Here is a 22,941-nt window from a genome sequence, read left to right on the forward strand (position 1 = left end):
CCATATTATTTGCCTGTACATAAAGTAAATGCAAAACATTAAGATTTGTAGGCTCCTCTGTCAAGCAGGCTATGGAAGACTGTGGGCTTTGACAGGGTGGTAGGTCTAAACTAATTCACGAGACAGCTGTTGACAACTGTGAAGACTATTTCGTCTGAATAGCAATGCTTAGAAATATCTTTGATTTCCTTTGTGGAAATAAGAAAAGAATCTCACCCATGCCATAAATACTTTTAAACCACTAAGGTTCTTGTGAACGACAGTTGGAGATAATTATGTCTGAACTGTGCACGGTTAAGGAGACTACTGAGGGGATCAGTAGCCCATGCCTTGTGCAGGTCATTGGGTGGGAGGAATGGAAAGGACCACACATTTGCCCCCTACACGAGTCAGCTACCCTCTAGGGTGATGGGGGACACAAAAGAGGGACCTTCATCGCATGTCTTTGTTCTCTCCATGCCAGTGTGAAGCCAGGATCCCCCTTGCCTCATCAGCTCCCCTGTGGGACAAAGGTGCCCCAGAGCTGCAGCAGCCCCTGCAGACCAAAGCAGCCCAGGGCTCTTCCAGCCTCTGTGCAGGGGCTGGCCTCTAGCCACCATGCACCCAGTGTGGGGGGATCCTGGGGGCAGGCTCGCATGCACACATCTCCTCAGCTGTGCCCAGGGCATCTTGGCAGATGCTGAAAAGCTAGGCAAACATGCTCAGCAAAATCCCTCTGTGGAGTAACCTTGCACATGATTATAAATCTATTGAGGGCTTATGGAAAAGTCATTTTGACCTGTGTGTCTCTTCTGCCTCCTTACTGTGATTACTGAGAAAAATAACTCAAAGAACTTGATATGCTCACTTTTAGTCAAAGGCACATTTTTACAGTACTAACAGAATGCTAAACTGGGACTCTTCTGATATTTGGAGCTTCCGGGCATGGAGCCTTTTTGCCATAAAATATATTCTTCCCAAAGCTTAAGTGAACCTCTGAGATTTTGAAGCAGTAACCATAGCAAACATAATTTAAAGAGAGAGGAGCGTGTTTTGCCAGTGTCATTTCAGCTCTTAGTGGTGCAATCTCTATTTCTCTGAGATACGCAGTATTTCTGGTCTCAAAGCAGAGCTGGTAGTATCAAAGAATTCCAGTGAACTGTTTCAGTTAAAAAAGAAAATTAAGTTTGATACATGACTATTCGAAAGGCTTTCTAAAATATCATGGCAGAACGACCTTCAAAGAAAATGTCAGTTTCAATAAGCGGTCAGCCCAGCTGTGATATCAACCCCCTTTCTTGGGATCCTGAGGAACTGCAAAAGCTCTCAGGAGTGGGAGGTATTTGCTTTTCAGTCCAGCTTGAATTATTTCAATATTAGATTTTATTGGATCTATATGTAGCTATTTTACGGCTCTTTAATGTTTATGGTGTATTTATTATCATTCCTACATTTTCCCTGCAGCACTACTGAGGAGGGACTCTCTAAAGTTTGTGAAGATTTGTTACTGTACTTTTAATTTACAACCTTCCCCTACTTTCATTTGAAGAGCTCTGTGGTGTGAATGACATCAGTTAAGTCTCACAGTATCCAGCTGAATCCATAGTTCCATATAAAATGCATTTTAAGTAGAGGTAAACTGAGTCCTGGAGCAGTTAGGGCAACAAAGCAAGTTTACAACAGAGCCTGGGAAGGAACCTGGAGACTGGAGATCCCTGTGTCAGCTATGTCACTAAACAGATTAAAAGTACCACTCCATTGTTCAAGCAATTGTTACCTAGAATTAGAGGAATAATGTTAAAATTCAGCCCATTTCCTAAGGAACAGTGTAGGGTGGCGGCAAAAGGGAGTTAAGGTTTGATTTGGTTCCAGAAGCAGGTCCAGACCTAACTTAAGTAGGCACAGATGGTGTCAGATGAAGGAGGAGTGCTCACACAGAGACAGTTTGCTTAGATTCACTTTTAAATGATATTTTTTTTTCTTTTCCCCAGTGCTTGAAGACAAGTTTGGTCAGAACTTGTCTATTCCATCTTCTTGTAAAAATTCTGCATCCACATATTCTCAGCCTTTATGACACTCCATGTACTGGATCTGGAACTCGTAAGAGACTCTCTTTCCTCCATGGCAGCTGTTTGGACACTATGCCTGATAGAAACAAGGTGCTTTGCTGGTTTTCAGCGAGCCATCTACAGGAGAGGAAAATTGGCAGATGCCCCGAGTGCTATGCAAAGAAGTCTGAACCTTGACATCTTTAAGACAAGACTTGATTTGTTGTAGTGGGCACAGAGTGAATGAGATGCAGATGTCAGAGACTAGTCAGTTAACCTGTAGGGTTCTCCCTCTTTAAGCCTTTTCCTAATTCTTTCTTTGCAAACTTTAAAAATGAGTGATCCTTCTGTGCAAGCACGTCATCTCAGTGTAGTCTAGGAGACATGTCCAAAGCCCTGCAAAATCACCTCACCACTGCAGAATAAAGGAGAAGAGATGTATAGAGTACGAGATATGATGGTAAATGCTTGCTGTTGCCATGTTATGTTTGAGGTCAGGTAGTTTGTACGGCCCTCACAGATGGCAATTCCTCCATGTACCATCAGACAGGCAGCCACTTCAAGGGTCAGTAACCCACTTTTAGGGCATGGGGGACCAGGTCTTTCAGGAAGCTGTGCCACAGTTAAAAAAGCACCTCTCCTCTCTCCATTAGCCTCAGACTCTAAAAACAGGGTAGTGGTGAGTTCACCTGCAGAAGTGTGAAGTCAGAAGAGGGGAAGAGGCACTCGTGAGCTGTCAGCAAATTACCTGAGTTGTAATAAACAGTTGGATATGCTGAGAGACACCAGGAGGATGTTAGGAGAGGACTTTCCTAGCACAGCTATACTGCCTCAGGTGTTTCTGGATACTCCTTAGTGCCAGACAAAGGGACCCCTGTTCCTCTTGCCTTTCTGTCCTGGATTTTTGTCCTTTGTGGAAGTAATAACTGTATTTGGATTATTCTCTTTCTACCTCTTCTCCCACCTTCCTATCTTTCCCAAATCATGCTAACACACAGAACTTAAATTAAGCTGTGTTGTGAGTTCAGAGTCCTCTGGTTTTCAGCCTGTCAGTAGTTTGTAGTCTATGGCACTGTAAACGGAGCTGTTCTTGGAAATATAATGGCTTGATAAAAGCATATAGTTTCAAAACCATTCAACAAAATATTCATCAGAAGGGATCTCCTGCTATTGCTCCCCACATGTAGTCAATATATCACTTTAACTACAGTGCATTTACCCTCTGTTTATCATCCCTTCTGAAGCCATGTGGAATACTCATCTTCTCTAATCCTTGTCTATAGTATTTCCAAAGTACTTTACAAGCTTGGAGTAACTGACTTTAATGCCTTGCAGCAGCTGAGCTGGTAGCATATATGATACCTTAAATGTAACAATCAAAGGAGCATGCAAGATTTTGGTATTTCCGTTGGCTTGCAGATGTGCAGTATCCAAGTCCAAAAACTGTAATGTCAAGTTTAGACTGAAAGTGTTTAAAACAAAATAATGTCTCACTGCTCTGTGTCAACACCACTATAATATGAGAGGGTATTCTCTGATAGAGAGAGCATGAGTATTAAATATCAGTTATCCAAACCCTACAGTAATTTCTTTTTTGTATGTGTGTCCATGAATAACCTTGCTCAAGATTTATGTAATGGAGTGTATTGTTTTATTAATCCAGAGCATGTGGTATTCTCCAGGTGCTAAGCTTTGATCTCCTTGCCCTTCTATGTATTAAGTTTTCTGGTTCTCATTGACACTGATGCTCTTGATTTAAGGTAATCCTCTTATTGTTGGGGGCAGGAAAAAAATGCAAGTGAACTCTGCAGTGAACCTGGAATCTTTTTCCTTTGTTTCGTCTCAGTTCTGATTGAATCTCCACTAAATTCAGCTCAGCAGAATCCAGCCACTGCTTTCAGAAGTAAAAGTATATCTTTCTGCAACATTTTATGGCATGGAATGTCGTTTATGGCACATTATATTACAGTTTGAAATGCTAGCATTCACTAACTAGAAAAGGTGTGGGTTTATATTAAAACAATTGAGCAGTGTTAAAAAATCAACCAAAAACCCCAAGAAGGCAGTTTTCCATGTCCCTTGGCTGGTAATGGAGAGAAAGAGCAAGACTGTGAGTACAGGAGGAGTGGAAGGTATGTGTCAGGGGAAAGGAGAACAGGACAGTGAAAAAAATGCTAAAGCAAGTCCTCCTCCAAATGGGCCAGCATATATGTAGGCTGCAAATGAGAGGATAGGCTGAGGGAACTTCTCACTTTGCTTCTGAAGTACCTCCTGATGAGCCACTGCTTATCCTCCCAGTCCCTGTTGCAGCTGACACTGTCTGCCCATCTCTCGCCTCTGCTCTGGCATTTTTCTCACTACCTTGACAACTTATTTCATGGGCATATCTGACTTGAGGCAGCTTGTTTTTTGGAGAGCTGCTGGGCTGGGAACGTGGCATGGACCAGCGCAATTCAGAGCAGGTTTGGAACCTGCTCTTTACTCCTGCCCAGCCCACAGTGTCCCTGGTATGTTGGTGGGGGGGTCTGCAGGTCTCTGCAAACACGGTATCACCATCAAGGCTGATGGGGTGATCAGGGGGGAATAACTCTGTGCTCTGAAATCAGGGATCAGTGGGTAGGTGGGTGGAATTAAAACATGTATATTGCTCGAGCTGTAGCTGGGAATGGGACATTGATTCTGTGAAGAACTGCAGGACAGAAGAGATCAAAGGGACCATCTTTCCATCCCCAAGCTCCAGACCAGGATTAGCTATGCCAGCATTTGTTTGGGCAGAGAGCTGTCTTGTGTGTCCTTAGCAAGCTCCTCTATGGGAGATATCTTACTCTCCCCAGGCAATATCTCCCGACATTTAACTGCCATTGTCATTAAAAAGGTTCTTCTTAAAGTTAGTCTGAATCTTTGCTGATAATTAAGCTCATTTACTTGTTTTCTTATCTTCAGTAGACACAGGGAAGAGTTCATCTCCCTTCTGTTTGCAGGCACCCTCAACATAGCTAAAGAAGGTTATTGCTCTCTCCCCCTTATCTTCCCTTTCCTTTTTGAAACAACGCAGCACTTCAATATTACCACGAATATCACAATTTTCTAGTCATTCTCGTGACTACTTGAAGTGGGACCAAAGCCTTCTTGAGCTGGAGAGACTTACCAGAGCCAAATGGAATAGTATAATTGATTTACATGTCCATCAGATTACGTTCTTGCTTAGCCATTTAGGTAGGGCATTTGAACCCTTTCCCCCTCCCCTCCAACCAGCTAGCTCTTTTTGACTTTTCTGCAGCTTGTGTAAGTGTAAAACCTTCAAACTTTTTTTCTGCTGTACCACTTCTCTTCCAAGGCCTCCCAATCATATTTTTATGCAGATGATTATTCTTCCCTAAGAGACTTGAATCTGTCCTGGTTGAACCATATAATATTTATTTAAGATCAGTCCTCCATCTTCTTAAGATGACTTCGAATTCTGGTCTTATCCTCTGATGAACTGTCCTGCTCTACTTTCTACTATTTATGAATTTAGTGAGAATGTTATCTGTTCCAAATAACTAATGTAAATATTGCAGAAATTAATGCAGTTAATGAAAATTATGCAGTTAATTAAATACTGAAAAAATTGTTGTGAAAATACTCCAGAGCCATTACTATTGCCATATATGAGTTACAGGTGACAAGATGCCCACTGATAATCTCACTTATTTGGTGAAATTTTTTCTAACTATTCATGCATCTTTTTCATGCTGATCTCTGTGTTCAGCAAGTTTGGTCACTTTTCCTTCTGGATGTAGAACTGAAAGACAAAAAAAATAGAGAAAAAAAGACTAATATTTTTATGCTGCATTCCAAAATTTCAAATAGCAATTGCCCTGAACAGTGCAGATCTTGCTAACTTCTATTTTTCTTTTTTTGTTGCCTTGGGATATAAAAGAAATTCATTTAATACCAGAGAGCACATCAGACATTTGTATGTTTACCTGAGTTTGCCTTGTGAAATACATAATGCTTATAGATCAAATACAGAGATGCATGAGCATTAAGTAGACCTCTTTCTGGGCCACTAAAGTGCTTGGGGGACATTATAAAGCTGTCCTCACCTGATAAACAATGGCCTGGTACACTCCTAGGAAAAATAAAATCTTGCAGAAAAGTTCTTTGACCATGTCAATGTCATAGCAAATGGAGAACAGAGCAAAACATCACTACAAGATATTGTTTTCAAAACAGGTGTATCAAAGGTTTAGTGGAGTACTTAGTGTTAGGTCGAAGGTTGGACTCGATGATCTTGAGGTCTCTTCCAACCTAGAAATCTGTGATACTGTGTGATACTGTGAAAGTATTGCAAAAAATGCTACATTATTTTTATTTTTTATCTATAAGGAAACAGTGACAGTTTCTCCATTCAGGTTTCTTTTTTAAGCTCTTGCTTTCTTCATTTTTTTTATAAAATAGCATCATTACATTTACACTTTTGTTGACTTTTTTGTTGAAATTCTTTGTACTCACTTCTTATTAGCGGTGTTTGGAAATTAAGTTTATAGAGATGACAGTGACACTGGGCAGACAACTGTCAGGTGCAGAAGAGTGAATCTTCTGTCTTACACTGACACACCTAATAGTGGCCACCTCCAGAGAAAGGACATTGAATCAGATGGCTGGTGATTTTGATTCAACCAGTTTAACTTCAAGAAGAGTTCAAGGGAGTATTTATCACAGATCTTGCACTGAAAAGGACTGCCTAGTTTAGTAATATATTGTTTTGATTTCACTATATATTTTTAATACAATACCTCCTACTCTCTGGGCCTTTCCTTTCCTCCTTTCCCCTCCTTTAATTCCTTTTATTTTTTTTTTTCAGGATAGTGATGTTTCTTTGCCCCCTGATGCAATGGTACTAAGGGGCTGTAAATGGTCACAGACATGGATGAACCTGAACAGGGGCTGGGACTGCTGCAGCTCTCGCATAAGCTAGGGGTGAGGGGTGACTTTGTCTCCTTGCTGCATGTGGGGACAGCAGGTATGGTTAGGGGTGAACTTGGCTGGTCCTTCCCAAGGCATCTGCCTCCACCACTGGTATGAGGCCGGCACCCTGGGATGACTCACTCCCTTCCAAAACAGACACTGAAAGCACTAGTGGTAAAATGCCCTGTAGAGGTGCCTCTTTTTCCACAGACTACCAAAGGAGCATTGAGACACTTGATGCTCAGTTATCTCAAACATGCTTTACATGCCTGTTCTGAATTGACAAAGATCCCTGTGACAGGGCTGGAAACTGCGGAGATACCTCCTCTGTCAGGCCAAATCTCATGCCCTGATCCTTCACCAGCTATCAGACCCATGTGGTAAAATGTGTGTCCTGGAGTCAATGGATGCAGAAAGCTTTGAGCATTTCCTTGTGCCTGTGAAAGTAGGTTTCTTTGTCCCTGCCAGGTCTGGACAGTTGTGTTCATGCAATGAGTGCTGGCCTATGGAGAGAGGGGTTTTAACTATGCTCTGAAATGTAGCTCCTGCCAGAGGGAGTAAAGAATTTATCTGAGGAGTCTGGAGGCAGCTGAGATAATTTATGGATAGAGCAGACAGGAGGATACATAGCTTCAAAAATGTTGTTAGTTTGTGTAATATGCGAGGAAGACAGTGTAATGGAGTGCGTATAAATGGAAATAGTACAAATATTTTGCCAGCATCCTTAGGGTATTGGAAAAAGATTTCCGTTCTACTAGTTGAATTGTCATGAGGGATTTTCAAGGGTCAAGTTCCATATTGCAGGGAGGATATGAAACTTTTAGGCCACTTATTGCATGGACATGTGAAGCAAAGATTGTGCATGCTTGGAGGTTGTAAAAACAATTGGCTCTTTTATGTTTGAAAAGAGGCTTTGTGTCATGGGCTGTATTGCATCACTGAGTCTTAATCTCTTGAAAAGCATGATTGAGAAGACAGTGCTGTGCATGCTGAATGAGTATGGCAGGCTCATTAGAGGGTCTACAATGAACCCTCACAACAAGTGGCATAGTAGAAGCTGCACATCACGTGATTTGTGCAGATTGCAAAATATGAAACTCAGCAGTGAATATGATATACCTTTTTTAAAGGGGCCCAGTAAACTGAAAAAAAATAAATAAATTTCCTGATCAGCCTTCCCTTGCACTATGACTACTGAGAGTTTTGAATAGAAAATGTTTTGTCTCTATGGTGTATTCTTGCGATGCTTTTCCATTCTTCTCTAAACTTCGAGTCACTTCAGCTTAGTTGTGAGTAAGTAGAATAGCACATAGTCTTCTGCTCTAGGTGCAGGTTGGGAGCAGCCCTCTGGAGACGCAGGAGCACCTAGGCAGGCTTTTAGACATTGGAAAACTTTATTGGTCCAGACATTTGCTCAACGGAAGTAAGACATGAACACAGATGGAAATGAGAAAAGAAAGTGAAAGCAGTGATGTTTTATTGAGTTGTATTGTGGTTCTTGTGGTATCAACAACATGCAGAAACACACAGCTCTGCAGCCCACATTTTTCATGCTTTTTAACAGGTCCAAGTTTCCATAAGCTGCTACCAAGATTCTTTCTTTTATCAGTATTTTATCATTAACTCCTTGTGGAAGCCTCAGAATAGATTTTATTGTTAGAATATTTTGTAGTTCATTTTAAGCAAAAGTCTCAAGTGCAGTTTTGCTTTTCTCTCTGTCTAGGTTGTTGTTAGATTTCCTACCTATTACAGCTTCATAATATAATACAGTATATGACCTAAAGCTTCCCTGCACACATAAAACAGGAAAATATTATTTTATTTTACAGCCATCCCAACTACATGCTAAATTCATCTGGGGAAGTGTTTTCTAGTGGTTTGATATGTAAGATAGACAAAATAAATTGCAATGTGCTTTATACCTAATACAAGGACTACTATAAGAAAAACAGTAGCGATCAGGAATCTGTGTAGTATTGTACATGATTAAAAAAAAAAAAAAAAAAAAGAACTAATAATATCCAGATGAGAAACCTCACACAATGCTTCAATGTTTTCCTTTAATTTTCTGTTCTACAGCAACAGTGAAGGAAACTTTAGCTTTACTTTCATTCTATTCATGGCAGATCCTAATACATCTTTAAAACTGCACATGACACAGCACAAACCCACAAGTAATAATGGTTCATGTAGCAGGTGGCCTGTTGTTCTGCTCAATGGCTGCCAGTGCATTTTTCAGTAAAGAAAGAAGCTGTTTCACTGAGCAGTTTTAGACAGATATAGTGAGATTATTCAGGCTGATAAAAAGTGTTAATGGAATGTGGAGAAAAGTTTCTAAATACAAATATTTAACTTGTCTGCCCCATCCTTCTGTTACTGGATAGTGTACTATTAGTCTTCTCAGGTTTCCCTCATTACTCAGCTTAAGCTTCACTGACTTTCTTTTTTTTTTTTTTTTTTTTCCCTGCCACAGCAAAACCTTTTCCAGTATTTTACTTTTCTTGTCCTTGCATGTGGATGAGCCATCCTGTATCAAAGATTTGGGTAATCCAAGTATCTTTTACTTTGTAAAGCTTGTTACTGCTTCTGCTTTCCAGACCATAGCAGTGGCTGAGATGCTACTAGTACTATTGCTATTAGTAATAACCTAAACTGTTAAGTATGTTATTAGAAGTCATAAGAAAGAGGGAAATCACGTGGTGAAAAGGAAAAGTAGCAAAACTTGCCTTTTGACAGCTTGCTTTGGCATAGCACATTTCTGTAGTTCCTGGAGAGTTAGCTTGCATTTTGTAGAATGCCTAATGCTTCAGGCTCCTTTATTTGATCTTTAGATGTTCCCCAAAGGCTGGCATTGCAAATAAAAAGGAAGACCAAGCAAATACCAATTTAGAATAAGTTGACGTTGAGGTGTGGTTCTACTCAGAAAAAAAGGGACTGCAAAACTAGCACCTTTTAGCTTGACTCTACCCATATTAAACTGTATGAACACTTTTTATTGACAAAAACAAATTTTACTTTTTTTTTTTTTTTTTTTAACGCCTGGTCAGCACAGTGATGACTATGTGAATTGAATTGTATTCAGTCTTGGTCTTCATCAGCAGAGTCATGTACTTATTACCTCTGTGCATAATTATTTGGAGCAATGAAACTTCACTGGTTTTACTGCAGCAGTATTTGATTCCAGGGTGTTACTGCTTTGGTAGCTGGTAACCTTACTGGGTCTGCAGCACACTCAGAAGCTGCTGGGTGAGCGTCAGGTAGAAACGACAGTCTAACTGCCAAAGCCTGGGATGAAAGTGTGGATTACTTAAAGCTCAGCCAAAAAATTAAGGTTGGAGCAAAAATCAGTGATAAGAAATGACAGGACTGGAGCCTTGACATTCACAAAGCATCACTAAAGGACCAAAGCCATACTCGAATGCCTGGTACAAACCTGGCCCATGCTTCAGTAAAGCACTGTCTGGGTTACTTGCAGATTTCAACAAGGCAAATTTCAACATGAGCAGTAAAGTTACTTCTAATAGAGCTCTTTGAATCAGTTCCGTAGGAAATACAGATCTTCTGAAGGCCCTTCTATTCTGAATTAAGGGGAAAACTTGCTGTTTTGAAATTTCCCTTGGGAAGAAAATAAAAGAAAATATCCAGGACCAAAAGAAGCAGTTGATTCCAGAGTCTCCTGAGGTGTCCTGAAGCACAGGAATCACCTGCTATAAACAGGGCAGTAATATTTGCTGCTGCTTCTTGGCTTGACATCTGCTCTGTGGATACACAGCCCAGTTCTTCCAGGCTCTCTCACCTGGCACTGGTGGTCTAAGTCCCAGGTGTTCCTGTTGGATTTGTGTCCCAGTAGGTTCTTGCCCTCATGGGTTGGTGCAAAGGGTTTGGGAGCCTCAAGCCCGCCAGCTGAAGGAGGATAGCATGGTGTGGAAGTCCCAGCCTGTGGTCAGGGGAGCCCTGCCATCACCACTCTCAGGACCTCATAGACACCTGGGTACCATTTCCCATCTATCTCCCTCCTTATTCAGCAGAGATGAGACATGCAGGAAAGTGTTGTTCCAGCTCACCACTTTCCAGATCATCCTGCTAGTAAAAGGGATTGCTGTTCAGCCTTTCTTCCCTTTGTTGAGATGGAGAATGAAAGTGTCCCCTCTTCAAGAGTATCAAATATTTCAGTACTAATTTATTTTGGTGCATCACTAGGAATAGAAGAAAAGAAGGTCAGTGCTGTCCTTGGCACTGAGACCCTTGCTCTGTTCCCTGCCATGTCTGGGCTTTGCATTTCCTCACCTTTCTTCTTGGATAAGGAAAGGATAGCAACATTCCTACCCTGTTGTAAACTAACTCTGCCATAAAGTAACCAAGTAGATGTCAGCCAGTGGCATCTGGTTTCATCTGTAAATTGAATGTTGGCCTCTGCAGCAGGCTAAATCTTTTCACAAGAGGCCAGAGGGGTGGGAAAACAAGAAACTCTTACAGGTTTGTCTTCTTTATTAAAATAAATGGATCACCATATGAATAGACAGTTCACAATTCATCAGGGAAAAATCAGTACAGAGGAGGTTTTTCACTATGGTTTATTGGACAGAAAGCCTTATATGCTTAAATACCATGAGGACATGGGAAGCCAGGTACACCTCCAAATATTTCAAATAAAAGCAGAATTTTCTAAACACTGGCAGTGATTTTCTTTGTAAATAGGTTTAACCTTGGACCTTCTGTCATCTTGTATTTTTACACAGGAAATTAATTTTCTACATCCTCTGTGTGCATAGAGAAGACAGAAAGTCAAAAAACTCCAAGGGATTTCCAAAAAAGCCTCCATATAAATTTTAAAATTAAACAGATGTTATATGATTACCATTAAATCTGAGCCATGGGTTCCTAGGTTATAAACTATACATGATGTTCTGAAGCAAGAGATGAAATGGATTTTTTTCAATTACTGAAGGTTTTGCAGATCAAAAAGATCAGGATTTAGATGAATCCATATAGGCCTTGTGTTCCAAGAAGAGTTTATAAACATTCAAAATAAGTAAATACTCTCACAATAGCTAGTAAATGGCCTCAAGTGGAGATGCTCTGTGACTGCCCACCTCTGCTGGGAGTGCAATTATGGCCTGCCCATTGCGATTACTCTCATCAGTGGGCATTGGAGTGGATTCCAGGTGAGGTATGGCTAAGCCCCTCCTCTGCTTGCCTGGTCACTTACTGCAATCCATGTCCCACATCTGTAATTCCAGAAGAGGAAAAAAAAAAAAAAGAGAAAAAAGAAAAACCACAAAACACACACACACAAAACCGCAACAAAACAGATCATGTGTTTTCCAGGTCAAAACTGCTACATTACAAAACTTGGTGCTCAAAAATCTAGTCTTTGAGAGAGGAGACAACTGCTCCTGTCTGCTGCTGTCACAGGGCTGGTTGCACGCCTTGCTCCCCAGGCTTCATCTCCTGCTGCCACCAACTGCCACTGCAGGGCCACCCTGAACGTGTGGGACTGGGTCTCGAGGGGAAGCAAGGAGACCATCTCCTCTTTTCTTGTCCCACTCTGTCTTCAACAGTCCTTGGAGGGACCAGAGGGACCAGTGTGGCCCTTTTCCACACCAGGCTCTGGTTGCACTAGTTGTCACCTTGCAGTCACTGCTTTTAATTGCCATACTACTTCTCTTGGTCTGGTTTGCAGTTTTTAAGGAGCTGGCATATTCAGTCACTCTTATTGTGATTATGTGTGTATTCTTCAGCTCTTGTCCAGTTTCTAAGTGTTGAAAAGGTTTCCTGAAACAAAGACAGAGCAGTTACCCATGATGGTTCCCTGAACATTTTATGTGAATATCATGATTTCCGTGTTCTCTTTTCTCGAAGGTTGGTGTCGACCATGGAAATATAGATTCACATCACATAGTATCAGTCATATACAAGCTAGACATCTAGTCTAAAGTAGCAACCCATTCCATTTTACACTGTATAGAAAACAAGAGAAGATTTTTCATTGCACCCTAAGATAGGCTTTTTATACTAGCTTACACCAGACAGCCTACAGTGGATGAGACAAAACCAGTCTATCCCACACATGCAGCATGTAAGTTACATACATTCCTAAAAATTCAACAATAATGAATTATTAATGAACTGTCTGGGTATCAAACAGCCATGAGTTCTCACACTGTCACTTGATTTTCTACTCCAGACACACCTTTGTGTTCACCAGAGAGAAATCCCAAAGTGTTGTCACCACTCCTTCAGAAAACAGAGGCTCAGTGGATGAAAATTTACACTTTTCACTCTGTTGGCATAAGATTGTATCTCTAACCCATATTGTATCTTATATGTACCCATATTTTGTCACTTCAGTGGTGTGGACTTTCAGTATGCCAATGAAGGGTGACTTTTCATGCTACCTTTTATCTTTCCAAATATGTCCCTGTTCAGCCTTTTTTGCCTCCTGATTTCATCCATCTGGTTTTCATCTGACCTTAAGCAGCTGTCCAAGGTGTGTATATATATATATACTTTTACTTGTTTCATCTTTCCTGAGATGCCTTTGTGCTGAATATCTGCTTAACATGATTTTTATTTGGATCAGTTTCATTTTAAATTTTACTTCTGGCCTTCACGACAAAGCTCCTCTGTCAACTTCCTGTTGTGTATGAGATTCAAGTATGCATAGAGCAATTCATTCCACTTGTAAAAATAATAAAAAAAAGGCTTTTTTTTTTTTTTTTAAAGTAACTTCATAAAGCATACAGTATTGATTAATTCATTCCACTAATGCTGTGGCTTTGCCTCACAGATGCAGTTCACCTAAAGATCATACCTAACCCAGTGCAAGGACATCTGAGAAAGTAGGAGGTATAATTGTTTTGAATATTTCTTTTCCCTTGGATACATCAGGTGATGCATTGTGAGATTTGTGCTTTGTGGCCTGGAAAGGGAAAATGACAGGAGCTTTTGAAAGGTTAGGAAGCTATGCGAAACTGCCCAAAAGCTCAGATCAAAACAAATGAGATTCTGCAGAAACCTGTAAGTCTGCTCTCTAGATGCTCTAAAATCCTTGAAGTGCTTCACCTTTTGGAAGGACTACAGAAGCACTGATGGGAGAGCCAGTGCAAGCGTCCAGGCCAGGCTCCCATGAATTATAGCATGGACTCTGTTCAAACTCTCTAACACCACCTCATGACTTTCCCAACTTGTCTTCTCGATCCCTATCATGTCATCACATAAGAATCAAATCTGTATTAATCACTTTTACTTCCCCCCACCCCCCCAGAAAACCAATGTTTTCTAAGGATTCATTGTGTATTTATGGGAAAAGGGAAGTCCAGAATGTTGTTTTGAAATATACTACAGATAGAGTGTTTTTGGTATCTTTTTACCCCACAACGTATTCATTTACTGATGTTTTCCTCACCCACAGGGCACCAGCTGTCATGGAAAATCCCAGAATCTTGTGCACACAGTGCCTAGTTGATTGTCATTTGCTAGACTAACTACTGCATTGGACATGGTACTGATAGACATAGGGACCATCTCTGGGCAGGTCTATCACAGACAGAAGAAGCAAATGTGTAAGAAGCAAATTGGCTCTACGGAGGTGTTCAGACATTAGGAATATATTTCTGTAATACAATTGGATTTTGTTTAAATGATAAACAAATACATGGATAAGCTGGAGGCAGAACAGAAGCACGAGCCTACATAGCTAGTGGGATGGAAAAACTGAAACAGTATATACAAAAAAGAAAAAAATACCAGGGAAATGATTCTCTGTACTTAGTTAGACATCTAGAAGTATCCTTTATGGTGGTTTTGAGCTCATACACATACTTTGATGTGTACTGTGCATACTTTTATCTGATTAGTCTTTCAAAAAGATAAATCAGATACATTTTGGACACATCTGATTTTTTTTTTTTTTAGAGCTTCAGGAGAATTTATCCTCATTCAAAAGGATATATGTTAAACTTTTTCCCTGTTTTTTAAAAAAATCACCTGATATCAATTAGAATTCCTTTACTGCTGGGCTGATTTATAGTACTGTAATACAGCACTGAAAATATGAAAGCAGAGAAGCAATATTTCAAAATGCAGCATAAAATCAACAATAAAAATGTATATTTATAACCTGAAAAGTATGATTTCATCTTGGAGAATTACCAAGCTAATAGCAGTAATAAGCATGATTTTAGTTGTACCATATTGTACTTATTAAACACTTCAGGGGACTTGTGAATAAATCAAATCACAAGATCATTTCTGGATATTTGAACATATTTTTAGATATTATAAAAATGTGGAAAACTATCACAACTGGTTATCATTTGTTCATGTTTTCCAAAAAAGGTTTTAATCATAAACCTCATTGTTACGTCTTTCAAGATACTGGGCTGATGCCTGCAGGCTGGAAAAGTATCTTCATTTAATAAATGTAGATTTAATATCTTTCAGAGATAAAATTAAAGCAGAAAAAGCATGTGCAATAATGTGAATTATACTCACTATCCCAGGAAATCTTGTTTGGTGTAGAGAGGATGTATCAGAGGAAGGCAGAGAAATGTTTTAGTAATAACAATGGGCCATAACCAAAACCCTGGAGCCAAGCTTGTGAGCTGCAGTATGGAAAGTTTGGATTCAAACTCATACTTTGTGGATTTATCATGGGCAGAACTCCAGGCTTGAGGGATGAGATTTTTCTCATGGAAGTGAATGAGAGAAGCTACATATCCTATTTTTATTCTTTACTACTATTATTACCTGTATCATAGCAAAGTCTAGAGGACTCACGTAAAACTGACACGGCATAGTGCTAGATGCTGCACAAATGGATAGTGAAAGAAAGATTCTGCTTCAGGAATGATGCAGGACAGACAACTAAGATGCATAGTAGCAAGGGAAGCAGGTATAGGAAAGTAAGAATACACCATTGATTAATATAAGTCAAAGTCTGCAGGCAACACGGGTTCAGATGTACAGTCAAGCAGCCCTTCAGCATTTCCCAGTACTGCAGCTGTGTCTGCAAGGCATCAAATGAAGGCCTTATTCTTTTAGGGACTAGACCCCTCAAGTGATCTGGTGTTGCTTGAGCTCCTTGGAAGCTAGTTTGTAAAACCAATTTACAACTAACAATTCACACCACCCAAGAACTTGGCCTCACACATTATGCTTTGCCACTTTCGGGGCAGCATGGCCCACTGGAAATTCACAGATACAGAGGAGATAATTCTGAAATCCACCATGCAGACTTCTTCCATTTTGACCTGCTTGAGGGATGGAGATCTTACTATCCAACAGTCAGTTGAAAAGATATAATATTTCCTTCCTATCTTTCCTCATGCCTGATCATTGCTTAAAAGCAAATAAAGTGTTCCTTTGATTTTGTTTTTAGTAGATTAAATGATAGGTTTGTGGGGAGCCACTGCCTTCCACTAGCCTGTGCATCTTTCCAGCTCCAAAATAGCTTGTGCTATTATTTTTCAGAGTTTATGGTGAAACAAATTCCTTCATGGTGTGAACACCATGAAATGACAACTTTCATCCCATAGTGAATTGTTCTGGCTGAGTTAAAACCCCTTGAAAATAAAGATTGTAATAGAAATATGTGTGGAAGCCTTTATGATAGTAGCATGAACAAAGCTTTGCTGTAATGTTTTCTGGAAACGGAGCCATAATGATTTGTTCAGGAATCTGTTCTGATCTCATCATAAAGGGAAAAGTGTTCCTGTCAAGTTTAATCCCAGATCTCCTATAAGCTGGTGCATATTTCCAACAGGCACTATCAATCGACAAGCAGAATTTAGAAAATAATTTTTGTCCTAGAGTACTCAGAGTGAGGAATAAAAAATAGGGATCTTAATGACATTCTTCAGAAATAGCAGACCATGTTAAATAGAATCAAATTGCTGCATTGTGAATTGCAGAAGGAAATAAAGACATTATTGTTACTACTGCTAGTGCTTGTACTGTGCTGACAAAATGCCTTGGGATGTTCTTCCTGGGTAAAAGAGCTAACTGGCTTGGTGGACCCCCAATATGCTTTTCACTAAAGGTGCAGATACATTTATATACGCTGCTCTTCTGAATATATAAGCTTGCTTTCATCAAGTAGTCTGGGAAACAACAGACTTGAAAGCAACAAACCTAGGGCATAACCACATTGCATAACAGTCTGTGGTACAGAAACATGGCAGATAGCTCTGGGTCTCACAGGAGTCAATGGAGTGAAAGGGATACACTGAAAAGTGAGAACATTACACCTTACATGGAATTAACTTCTGTATCTTTTCACAGTCTGAACTAAACAGTAAAACACCTTTACAGACAAAGTTAAGACCATATGAACCAAAGGGAGTATCATGAGGATCCTCGTAGGAGTGTGATTTAAAAAACGAAATTAAATTTGTAATCCACATCTAAAAAGGTGGGTGTGGGAGAGCGTTTCATCAATAAGACAGCCTGAAAACCTTGTGCCTTCCTGGCAAGCTCCTGGGGAAAGCAAAAGGGTATCCAAACCCTCATCACAATCCATGACAAGTAAGGGGCATCCAAAGACCACAGGCTATGAATGCACAGAGCACAACATACTATAACCTTAGACACGGACTCCTCAGATAATGCAAATGCAAAAGTGCATCTTACTTTCAAGATGGTCACCTTTCTGAATGCCCTCACTTTTCTCTCTCTATCCCCCTCCCTTTCTTACCCTATCTACCTCTCTCTTTATCTCCCTGTGAGTTTAAAATATATCTTGATGTCAGCCATTGATGTTCTGCACAGGACCTGCACCCCACGAAGGTGAACCACCACAATCTTTTAACCTGGGAGTGGTCAGGAATGCTACCGTGCTTGTGTTGTGACTGGGAGACGTGCCTGTACTGTGGCTGCTGTTCATCTGCGACCAAAGAGGCTCAGCTGTGCTCATTAACTGAGTTCAACATGTCTCTGCAGCCTTCCCCTGCTGGCAGGAGCAATGTGTGAAGAGGATGAGGGCAAAATTGCCACCTCTTGATTGTCTCTTGAACATTGACCTTTATGACTCATGATAGGCAGGCTTACATGAAGTGTTGTGTGTATTATCTTGCCATAAAAAGTTCTGAAGTATATATATATATATATATGCTTTTATAGTGGACTTGAGCAAAAACAAATGTTGAAACATGCAAGCCAATAAAAATGGGAACACTGATTTTTGGAAGAACACAAAGTACAGTATTCTGATACAGTCCACAACATATCTTGTGAAGGTTAGGCTCTTCTGGAAATTCTTAGCTGAGCAGTTAGCTGGACCAAACCAAAATGGGTAGAAGCTTAAACCACATATTTCCACAGCCACTGCAAGATTGTCTAACGATCATCTCAATTATTTATTTTTTATTTTTTATTTTTATTTTTTTTAATGTAAATTGCTTTCAGTTTTATGGCGGAGACAGCATTTCACTGGACGTTACTTGGCTTCTCTCATCTTTCCCTCCAAGAAAAATAAATGAAAATAAAGTCCTGAGATCCACCCCTGAGGGAAGGTACAGTGCATTTATCCCAGAAGCCTCTTCTGCAGCGCATTCTTCTGGCCAGTACGAAAGAAACCCTAAAGAGGTGCATCTGTGCTGAGAAATGCATGCCTACTTTAGCTTCTGATTTTGTTTAGTGTTAATCTGGAGACAAACATCTCTTTCATGAACAGTCCTTAGGGATGGTGAACTCCTGTACACATGTTTGTGCTTGCCTTTTTCGAGAGCACAAGTAGAAAACATCAAGCTTGGAGACTAGAAAATGTAAGCTACATTTTGACAAAGAGAATTCTTCACCTGCTTGCACAGAAAAACTCTTATTTTCAGACTCAAGTGGATAGGCCCTTAAAATACTCACTAAATCTGGTGAAGGTGTTCCAGCTCTAAAAAACGTCGATTGTGCCTTTTATACCTTCATTGATGTTGAAGTAGCAAAGAGAAGGAAGAAGAAAAGAGAGAAATCAACATCTAGGCAACATGTCCCACAGCACAAATTGTGCTTAAGGGAGAGACCAGCAGTGTACCAAAGACACTTCCTGCCTGTGTGAAGTATCTTCCCATTCCTCCTATCTAGAGATGTCACTGCTGATGTTCAGACTAATTGGGGCATCTCTTAAGTGCCTTTAGGTTTGCCTTCAAATAGTTCCCAAGTGTGTATAAAGACATTGATAAAGGAAGAAAAAGACTAGCCAGGACAGAAGACTGCAGCGATTAGCAGGAGAGCAGATTGAATCTGTTACGAGGAAGAAAGAGTGGTCATGACAAAGCCAGTACACTGAGTTTCATCAGAAAGGTACAGCAGTAATCACAGAATCACAGAATCATTAAGGTTGGAAAAGACCTCTGAGATCATCTGGTCCAAACATCCCCCTACCACAAATGTTACCCACTAAACCATATCCCTAAGCACCACGTCCAAGAAATTCTGGTGTAGAGCAGAAACAAGTTGGGTGTCTGGACAGGGGTTGTGTAAGAACAAATGCATCGGATATTAGTGTTTACTCCTCCGACAGAGACTATACTTTAGTGTGGGATTTACCAAGCAGGGGACTATAAATAATGGGCACTCTGAGGGGGATGGTAAATGAGTTGATGTTGAAATTATGCCTCTTGCTTTTTCTTTGTCTCTCTGAATTTGTGTACTGCACTGCAAAAATTATAAAAACCTGTTTCCTCCTCCACTGCTTTCATTTTCATGACATGTCTTTGAAAATAGTAACCATCCCTACACTTCTGTGCTCTCCCCTATTCGTAGTCTCTGACCTGTCAGAGACATTTGGCAAAGAATTCCTCTCCACAACTGCAGAATACTACTTTGTTAATTTTAAGACATCAGCGCTCTGACTTCATCTCTCAGTATCACTTCTTGTTAAGAGTACTAGTGTCTATTACTCCAAGAAATTATGACTCATTATATTATAGAGCACTGCAAATTAGCACCCATCTCTCTAAACTCTAAACCCTTTCCTACTCACTGTCCTGCTCACTGTACTAAGTATACAACCACCTGTATATTTATTGTCTGAGTTATTTAAAATAGATAAATAAATAAATAAAAGTGCTTCCGTAACTGGAAAATGGAGCCATGGATTAATGAAGTAACTTGACTTAACTTGTGTGGGAAATTTCAGGAACCTGATGGATACAAGAGGATAGGGGGGTTACCTGACTTTTTGCATTTCGTGTGAGGAGTTGAAGTTGGCATTGCATCTACCTGTCCAGAGCACAGAACTGAACACAAACCTTCCAAAGCACCGTCCAGTATTCCTGCCTCTAAGTTTTTTACTGCAAGTTATGTAAAGCTGGTTGCTTTTCTTAAAGCCCTGATTCTTGGAGATACGTGATTACTCCAGACTCTCAGTTTTCCTGTAAAAGAGTCGGTTTCTAGCTCTTGCGGGCATTGAGAAAAGTATGAAAACCCCAACTGTGTCAGTTTAACAAAACACATACACAAAACCCATTAGTTTTGGTAAGCTGGTCTCGTAACTTTTGGGGCCCCAATGCACACCTTCTCAGTGTTTAGGGTTGGCAACACTAGGAACAGTAAGACCATCCGTTCCCTGACCCCCTTCTACAGCACACCTGAGAATACATGCATTTTTTGGTTGCAGGGAGTTTGAGGAAGGAAAGGAAACAGTACATATTCTCATATGTCTTCTCGTGTAATCCCTTTTTGGAACTATTCCCCTTACACCATTTCCACGAAAGCCTTTCCTTGGAAAGGACATCTGCAGCATGTTTATGCCTCCTGTTGCTTGCCCTAGCTACTACTCCTTCTCTTCGAACATTTTCTGGTACAGACTGAAACATAATGAGGTTTATACCACAAACAACACAAAGTGTCTGCTCTGTTTATGCTAGCAGGCTCCTGTTAACCTTTAATCCCCCCAAATCTTTCTCAAAACAATGTGAAAGTCTATTTTTACATTCTTCCCTGTTGTTCAGCGCTGGTTAATACGATAAACAAATTTTGCACAACTCAAGAAGCAGTTAGAGCCTCCTGGGTTAGGGGGCGGGGGGTGGGTGTGCATTAAGAGCACCATCTCCACTCGCCTGTACCTTTTCTAGCAGGGTTAAAGGGTTTTCTTGTGCACCAGAGCAAGGTGAGCAGGCACAGCCTGCGTTTTGGGGACCTGGAGGTCTCACAAATGTGGGACAATCTCCCTCTGCAGCCAGGAGAGCTTCAGGAGGTGAAGGGACACGAAACCGACAAGTGCCCCTCCCCTGCCGACCCCGACCCCATTAGGGCTGACAGCTGCGAAAGACATAGGAAGCAATTAAGGCACCCTGCCTTAGCCACAAAGGCTGACGGCCCTACTCTCTGGAAGACGTGGGTCTGCAAAAGAGATAAGAGAGGGAACCTCGAGTGCTGTAATGCGCAGCTTTGAGGCTTTGTGCAAGGCTATCCTTCTGGGTCCACTTGGGGTTATTTATTTACTTAGAGTTTGTTTGAAAACTGGAAGCTTCAGGCTACTTACCCAATTAACCTTAGCACCTGTTTGGCTGGAAAAGCTTGGGAGCAGTGTGAACAGGCTATGGAAAGCTTTTTTTTTTTCCACTTTTTTTTTTCTTCTTCTCTGTCTTTTTTTTTTTTTTTAAGGGAAGGGTGCAGACAAAAAGACAAAATAGATTCCTGACACAAATGTTATTCAAGCCCACTCATAGATCTGTGCTGGGTTTTATTCCTGATCATGATTTCAGTGGAAGCTCCAGCTAGATTCAACCACTCCAATACCAAGGACAATCATGATATCTAAATCAATAGATTTTAGTGAATGGCTGTTGTTTTAACTTTTGCCTGCTTCTGTTTTATTGCCTGATGGATTTTGGCTCTCAGTTTTCCTCTTCAGAGGCCTACAATCCGCACCAAATGTTTCACATTACTCAGTGTGAAAAACCTCCTATTCTTTCAGATTTTTTACAAGTTCATACATCCGTGGAAACCTGATATTTCATATTTCATTCTGCTTTGTGAATGTCATTGTGAGGGATGCTGGTTCACATGCAACAGGCCTCTTCTGTCTTTGATCAGCTTGACCGCAACTAATTGTAAATGGAGAACAAATGAAAGAAATATTTATAAATTTCATGGGAATTCAGTCAGGGTCTAAGCCTTTCCTAATGCCTCCATTCACAGTAAATGTTTATTGAATACTTTTAGTCTACTGTGTACTTCAGTATTTATATAGTGTTAGGTTTTAGCTTGTTCTGAGTAGATCCAGTAAAATGACCTCTCCTGCTTCTTTCTTTCTTCCTTCCTTCCTTTCTTGTCTTGCTTTTCTTTCCCTCCCAAATGCCCAAAAGTCCTTCTTTCTTTTGTCTTTACCTTGTAAAATAGGCTGTTGGCTGAGGAGAGGAACACCACAGTTGCTGGGTTCCAAAGTCTACAGCTGTAAGAAGGGTAAGAAAGGGGAAAAAAAATGACCGTAAAATTTAAAACAAATTTTGAGGCACAAAGCAGAGTTGGGAAAAATCAAATGAAAATGTTAAAGATTTGTCCAAAATAAAGTCATAAATGCCCTGAGCCAAGGGAAACAGCTGCTAGGTCACGCAGGCTAAATCTAAAAAGGCAATGCAACAGAAAGTTTAACATTATGAAGTTAATAAGGAGTTGCCAGGATGAAAAGAAACAAGCATTCCTGGTTTTACTTCTCAGTCTCCTGTTCTTCTTACAGGGTAGTGCTCTTACATTTTTTCTTTGTTTTAGCATAGGTCATTTTTAAACAGGAAACTTATGCATCCAGAACCTTTTGGGGAGTTCCCCACACATCCAATCCCACAGATATTTGACCGTGCTGAGGACATGGCGAGGCAGAGACAACCTCCCTTGGCTAGTGAGTGGGAAACGCACAGCTTGCAGGGCGTCATGTGCTATTTGTCACAGCTGCCAAGCATGCTGCTCGCCCCACTTGTGTGTGCTGCTCGCAGGCACGCACCAGGGCTGCAGACACGTAACGGGA

The sequence above is a fragment of the Anser brachyrhynchus genome (genome assembly GCF_964034855.1).
Source record: "Anser brachyrhynchus genome assembly, chromosome: Z".
Classification (NCBI taxonomy): domain Eukaryota; kingdom Metazoa; phylum Chordata; class Aves; order Anseriformes; family Anatidae; genus Anser; species Anser brachyrhynchus.